The sequence below is a fragment of the Trichosurus vulpecula genome, chromosome 6, assembly GCF_011100635.1.
Source record: "Trichosurus vulpecula isolate mTriVul1 chromosome 6, mTriVul1.pri, whole genome shotgun sequence".
In the NCBI taxonomy this organism is placed as follows: domain Eukaryota; kingdom Metazoa; phylum Chordata; class Mammalia; order Diprotodontia; family Phalangeridae; genus Trichosurus; species Trichosurus vulpecula.
This window is the reverse complement of record NC_050578.1, coordinates 211610980-211617084: the sequence shown is the minus strand read 5'-3', so window position 1 is coordinate 211617084 and position 6105 is coordinate 211610980.

Sequence of the window (6105 nt, the reverse complement as noted above, 5' to 3'; positions counted from 1 at the left end):
TGGAATACTACTGTGCTATAAGAAATAATGAGCAGAATACTCTCAGAAAAACCTAGAAAGACCTGCATGAGCTGGAAATGTACTGTGTACAAACTAATAGCAATGCTATAAAACGATCAATTGTGAGTGACTTAGCTATTCTCAGCAATACAAGGATCCGAGACAACTCTGAAAGGACTCAAGATGAAAAATGCTGTCCATCCCCAGAGAAAGAACTGATGGTGTCTGAATGCAGATTGAAGCATACTTTTTTAACTTTATTTTTCTCGAGGGTTTTTTCTTTTTGGTCTGTTTTCTTTTACAACATGACTAATATGGAAATGTTTTGCATGACTACACATGTATAACCTATATTGAATTGCTAGAAGTGAAAGAATTTGGAACTTAAAAGTTTTTTGTTTTTTTTTTTAATTTATTTTTTATTTTTAGTTTACAGCACTCAGTTCCACAAGTTTTTGAGTGCCAGATTTTCTCCCCCTCCCAAGATGGCATGCAATGTGATATAGGTTCTACATATACCTTCACGTTAAGCTAATTTTCACAACAGTCAAGTTGTAAAGAAGAATTATAACCAATGAGGTGAACCATGAGAAAGAAGAAACAAAACCAAAAGAGAGAGAGAAAAAAAAGAGAGAGCGCATAGTTTGCCTCAATCTGCATTCAGACTCTCTGATTCTTTCTCCGGATGTGGACAGCTCTTTCCATCAAGAGAACGCAAAGTTTCAAAAATGAATTTTAAAAACTGTTTTTCCATGTAACTAGGGAAAAATAAAATACTAAATAAAAAAATTTTAAAAGGGGGGGAGGGGAAGATCGTGCCATAATATTGAGAAGGGAGACCAGACTGGACAAGGCTAAATTGGTGTGTTATGACAGTTAAAATTAAGTTATTTTAACGTCCAGAAAACAGCACTAGTGGAAATGAAAAACTGACTTTCATAGAGACCATGGGTATAATGCTTTTAATTCTTTGTGACTAAATGACCAGGAATTCAAACTACTCTCCCTGAATCATCAAGGTTTTACTTGGCTGTGCTGTCTGAAATAATTGCCTTGTTTTTTTCTACCTATTTCTGTCTCACTCGTTAGAAACCCATGTTACTCAGAGGGGGTCAGAGGTACAGTGGCTGGCTAAGGCCACCAGCACGGGATGGAATTCAGTCGACAAGCATTTAGTAAATACTTATGCTTACTGTGTGCCAGGCACCGTGCTAAGCCCCGAGAATACAAAGAAAAGCTAAAATTGCCTGGAGTCTCTGCCTTCAAGAGGCTCCCAGTCTAATGGCAGGTGAATCATACCTAAGGCTGCCCTCTCACTGTCCTTCCTAGCTTTTCCTTCCTAGCTCACCAAGTGCCCAATGTCCTCATACAACCACCAGTTCATCTTACAGATGAGGAAACCGAGTGGAGCAACTTGCCCATGGCGACGCAGCTAGCACGGCCAGGGTCTTCTAACTCCAAGACCAACGTGCTAGCTAGGCTAGTGAGTGGAGCTCTGGACTTGGAGGTGGGAAGACCTGAGTTTGAATCTTGAATCAGACACAGTACTGCTGTATGACTGTAGGCGAGTCCCTTAATCCTCATTCCACCACCTTCTGTTTTATCAAGTGTAAACTAAGACAATGGAAAGCGAGGGCCTCTAAATCCATGCTGTGTCAGGGGGTTGGCAGCAGCTTGAGACCTGCCCCACTTGTGAAACATCAGCCCCAATCCACTCTCTATAGCCAACTGCCTGAAGTTACAAAACTAATGAAGCAAAATCTCATTGTCCTTAACGAAGGAGAATACAAATTCCTAGAGGGCAGAGAGTATTAATTTTGAATCTCTAATAATAATTGCTAGTGTTTATCTAGCGCTTTGATGTTTGCAAATATTTCCTTTGATCCTTCCAACAACCCTGCTATCATTACTCTGATTTTACAGAATAGGAAACTGAGGCTGGCACTGGTTAAGTCACTCGTGTCAGGGGGTTTACGTCTTGAGGCCAAATTTGAACTTGGGTTTTCCTAACTCCAGGCCCAGAACTCCACGGCCTGCAACACCTAGCTACCTCACTGAGAGGTCTGCCATGTTCATCAAGGTCCATCATTTGGAAGAGGTATGTAGGTTAACTGCTTCACACCATCAGGCAGTATTAGGAACAATGTTGTTGTTGTGTTTGTCCTTCGTTCTCCAAGAGGACCATGACATCAGGGAAATGATGAACTGACTTGCAGTTGACCTTGATTTGAGTGAGGGGGTGCTGTGCAGTCACCAGCCTCACTTTCTCCTTCAGAGCCATCTGGGTCCAGTGGCCTGATGTTCACCAGGACAACTGGAGATGACCCAGCTCTAGTAGTGGTACTGCTAGGTCAAAGGGTATGCATGGTTTTATAGCCCTTTGGGCATAGTTCCAAATTGCTCCACAGAATGGTTGAATCAGTTCACAACTCCACCGACAGTGACATTAATATGTCTCATTTTTCCCACATCCCCTCCAACATTTGTCATTTTCCTTTTCTGTCCTATTAGCCAATCTGATAGGTATAGGAACAATGAAAAGAAGGGAAAGGAGAGCAGATGCTGCTTTCACGAGAGGAAGACCTGAAATCCTCAGAGCCGTTCAACAGGGGAATGAATTACCTTGTCGTTGAGGTGGTGAAAAGCCGCGTCCAAAGAACCCCAGTTACCGCTTACTAGATGTGTGATGACAGGAAATTGATTTCTTCTTCTCTGAGCTTCAGATGAACTTTCCTCATCCGTAAAACGGGTGGAATGATTTTTGTGCTGATTATGGGGCCTTATGGGGCTGTCATGAAGAAAGCATTTTGTAAGCCCAAAGCAGTTGTGACCCTAGAGCCAAGGGTACAAAAAGAAGGAGGTGAAGGAAACCAGGAAGGAATTAATAGAGGTGTTGAGGGAATAGTATAAATAGTATTTATTTATAATGTATATATAATGTATATATTATAATTTATTTTTAACTTGGCTTAATGCATTTTAATGTCATATAATATAGTAAATATATAATATTTATAATATAAATAAAATGAGAGATAAATGTAGACTGAGGGGCCACAATCAGAGTCAGAGTTCTTAGAATTGGAAGGGTCCTGGACAGAACATTTAGTCCAGGATCCCAGCCTCCCCACACACCTTCCACTTCATTTCACCAAAGGGGAAAGTGAATTCCAGAGTCAGGAAGTCCAAAAGGTAACGAATCCAGAGTGGTGGAGCTGGGACTGGAACCCCCATATTGATTCTTACTTCATAGCTCTCTCCACCACACATAGTATCTCAGAGCTGGACCTTGGAGAGTTAACAATCTCATGCATGTATAGCAACCCCCCTCTATGGTAGTATCTTCAGGTGTGGCTGGTTATTCAGGCTCCACTGGAAGGCTGCCAGTGGAAGAGAACTCATTGACTCTTGACGAAGTCCATTCTATTTTTGATCATTGCTAATTGCTAGGATGTTCTCTTCCTCTCATCAAAACTGAAATCTAATTCTTAGCAACATCCATCCAATGTTCCCCATGAAATGGAAAAGAACTAGCCCAATCTCTCTCTTATGGGCAGCTACCAAAGGTGGCCCAGTGGATAGGGCACTGGGCTCAGAACCAGGAAGATTCCTCTTCGTGAGTTCATATCTGGCCTCAGACATTAGCTGTGTGACCACGGGGAGGTTGCTTAGCCCTGTTTGTCTAAAGTTTCTCATCTGTACAATGACCTAGAGAAGGAAATGGCAAACCACTCTAGAATCTTTGCCAAGAAAACCCCAAAATGGGGTCACGAAGAGTTGGACACACCTGAAAAACAACAAAATCCCTTTTATATGCTAGTCCTTCGAGCCCCAAAACACTGGGATCATTCCTCCTCTCCACTCCTTCTGTGTCCCCCAAGGCTCTCTTCAGTTCCCCCAAATGATCTTCCTATAATATGGTCTCTAGCCCCTTCCATTTTGGTCATCCTCTTCTAGATATGCTCCAACCCCTCAATGCCACGCCTAAAATGTACCTCCAAATCAGAACATGACATTCCAGATATAGTCTGACCAGAACAGAGGACTGAGTTTCCCTCATTCTGGATGCTATGGCTCTCAATGCTCGGATACATTTGGATTTCTCAGACCTTTGATTCATATTCGATTTGTAGTTCACCAAAACTCCTGAGATTCTTTCTTCCCCATGTGAATTCCACCCTTTTCTTTTATGAAAATAGGAACATTAATTCATTTCCAGTCCTACAGTCTCCCTTTCTTTAGTTCCTACCAGTTTACGTAGACTGTCTTGTTGGGACATCTCCAATGGGGAGAGAGGCCAAGAATATTTGTCAAAGTCTCTTTGTGCTATTCTTGTGACTGGGATGCAGTAATCAATAGATTGAGAACTGGTTGAATGCGCGGATCCAAAGAGATGTCATTAGTGGTCTGAGACCCCACAAATCTGGCATTGGTTTTCTGTCACTCAGCACTTTTTTCAGTGACTTGGATAAAGGTATATGTGGAACACACAAACTGGAGGTAGAGCTACATGTTGCGTAACAGTCAGGATTCCCTCAATCCACAAATCTTGGCCAGCTAAAATACTGGTCTGAACCAAATGGGATATTTCATGGGGATAAAGGAAAAGTCTTCAATGTGGGTTGGAAATCAACTTCACAAGTAGGAGATGGAGAACCAGCTGGACATCAGTTCATCTGCAGGAGATCTGGCTACATGTCTTGTGATTTGAGATTACATTAAGTGCCCCAGCCAAGTAGCTGATGGTCCTACTGTGTGTACTTGGCCTGTCAGGCCACACCTGGAATACTGTGTTCAGTTCTGGGGGCCACGTTTTAGGACTTTAGAGGAAGGAAACCAGAATGGCAAAAGGCTTCAAGATTCTGCCACATAAGGATGAGTTGAAAGAAATGGATTTGTTTAGCCTGAGAAGTAGATAAGGAGGACTTAGGGCTAACATGACTGCTGCCTCCGAGTATCTGAATGTCACGGGAAAGGATTAGATTTGTTTTGCTAGGTGTCAGAGGGCAGAACAGGGTGGAAGTTACAGAGGTAGATTTAGGCTTGATGTCAGGAAAGAACAGCACTTATGCAGGACTTCAAGGTTTGCCAAGCGCATCACAAATACTGCCTCATCTGATCCTTACCACAACTCTGTGAAGTAGGTGCCACTATTACCTCCATCTCACAGATGAGGAAACTGAGGCAGGCAGGGGTTCAATCACTTTCCCACATAGCTAGTAAATGTTTAAGACCAGCTTTGGATTCAAAGTCTTCCTGATGTCAAGTTTGTCTGCTGTACCAGGGAGCAAGCAAGGGCCGTCAGGTGTGTTGTAGAGATGTTCATGCAGGTGTAGGTTGGACTAGATGACCCAGGTCCCTTCCAACTCAGAGACTAGAAGATTAAAGGATTCTATGAGGCAAACTGCACATTTATAGTGAAGTACAGCTCTGCAGAAAGCTGCACGTGCCACATATCTCCCTAGCCCAGGTGGCTCTTGAAGTCCAACTTTAGGTCTACACATTTGGCCTTGGCATTTTCTGATACTTTTAAATTTTTCTGCATTATCATCATTCCTCATTAAACTCCCCTTCTCCAAGATCCCTCCTTTGTAAACAAAGAGCACATTTAAACCAAACAAACCAATACACTGACTATAACAGGCATGCAGTCAGGACTTGGTTCTTTCTTTTTTATGTGTATTCCCAGTATAACATCTGGCACATAGTAGGTGCTTACCAAATCAGCTAAAGACTTCTGTATTTTACTGATGACTTGTTATCAAGTCTTTTTCAAAAATTTAAATTTGTTTTAGGATTCCTAATTCTGTGATATTTTTGGCCTGCTACTTTATTGGTTATTCTTCATTTTAAAATTGAACCTTGGTCTTCTTGCCTCTGAAGCCATCTCTATCTGCTACATCTTGCTATTTTCTTATATTTTAATATAATTTCTTGTTTCTAGGATTTGTAATTTGACCACTCACCTAACCTCTAGGCCTTACTTTCCTGGTCTGTAAAACAGAGTTGGTCTATGTCAGAGGGGCCAAATTTGCAGCCCCTGTTTAATAGGGAAATGTTTAATAAAATAAAATACAAACTGATACAGATAAGTGGTTTTCTAAG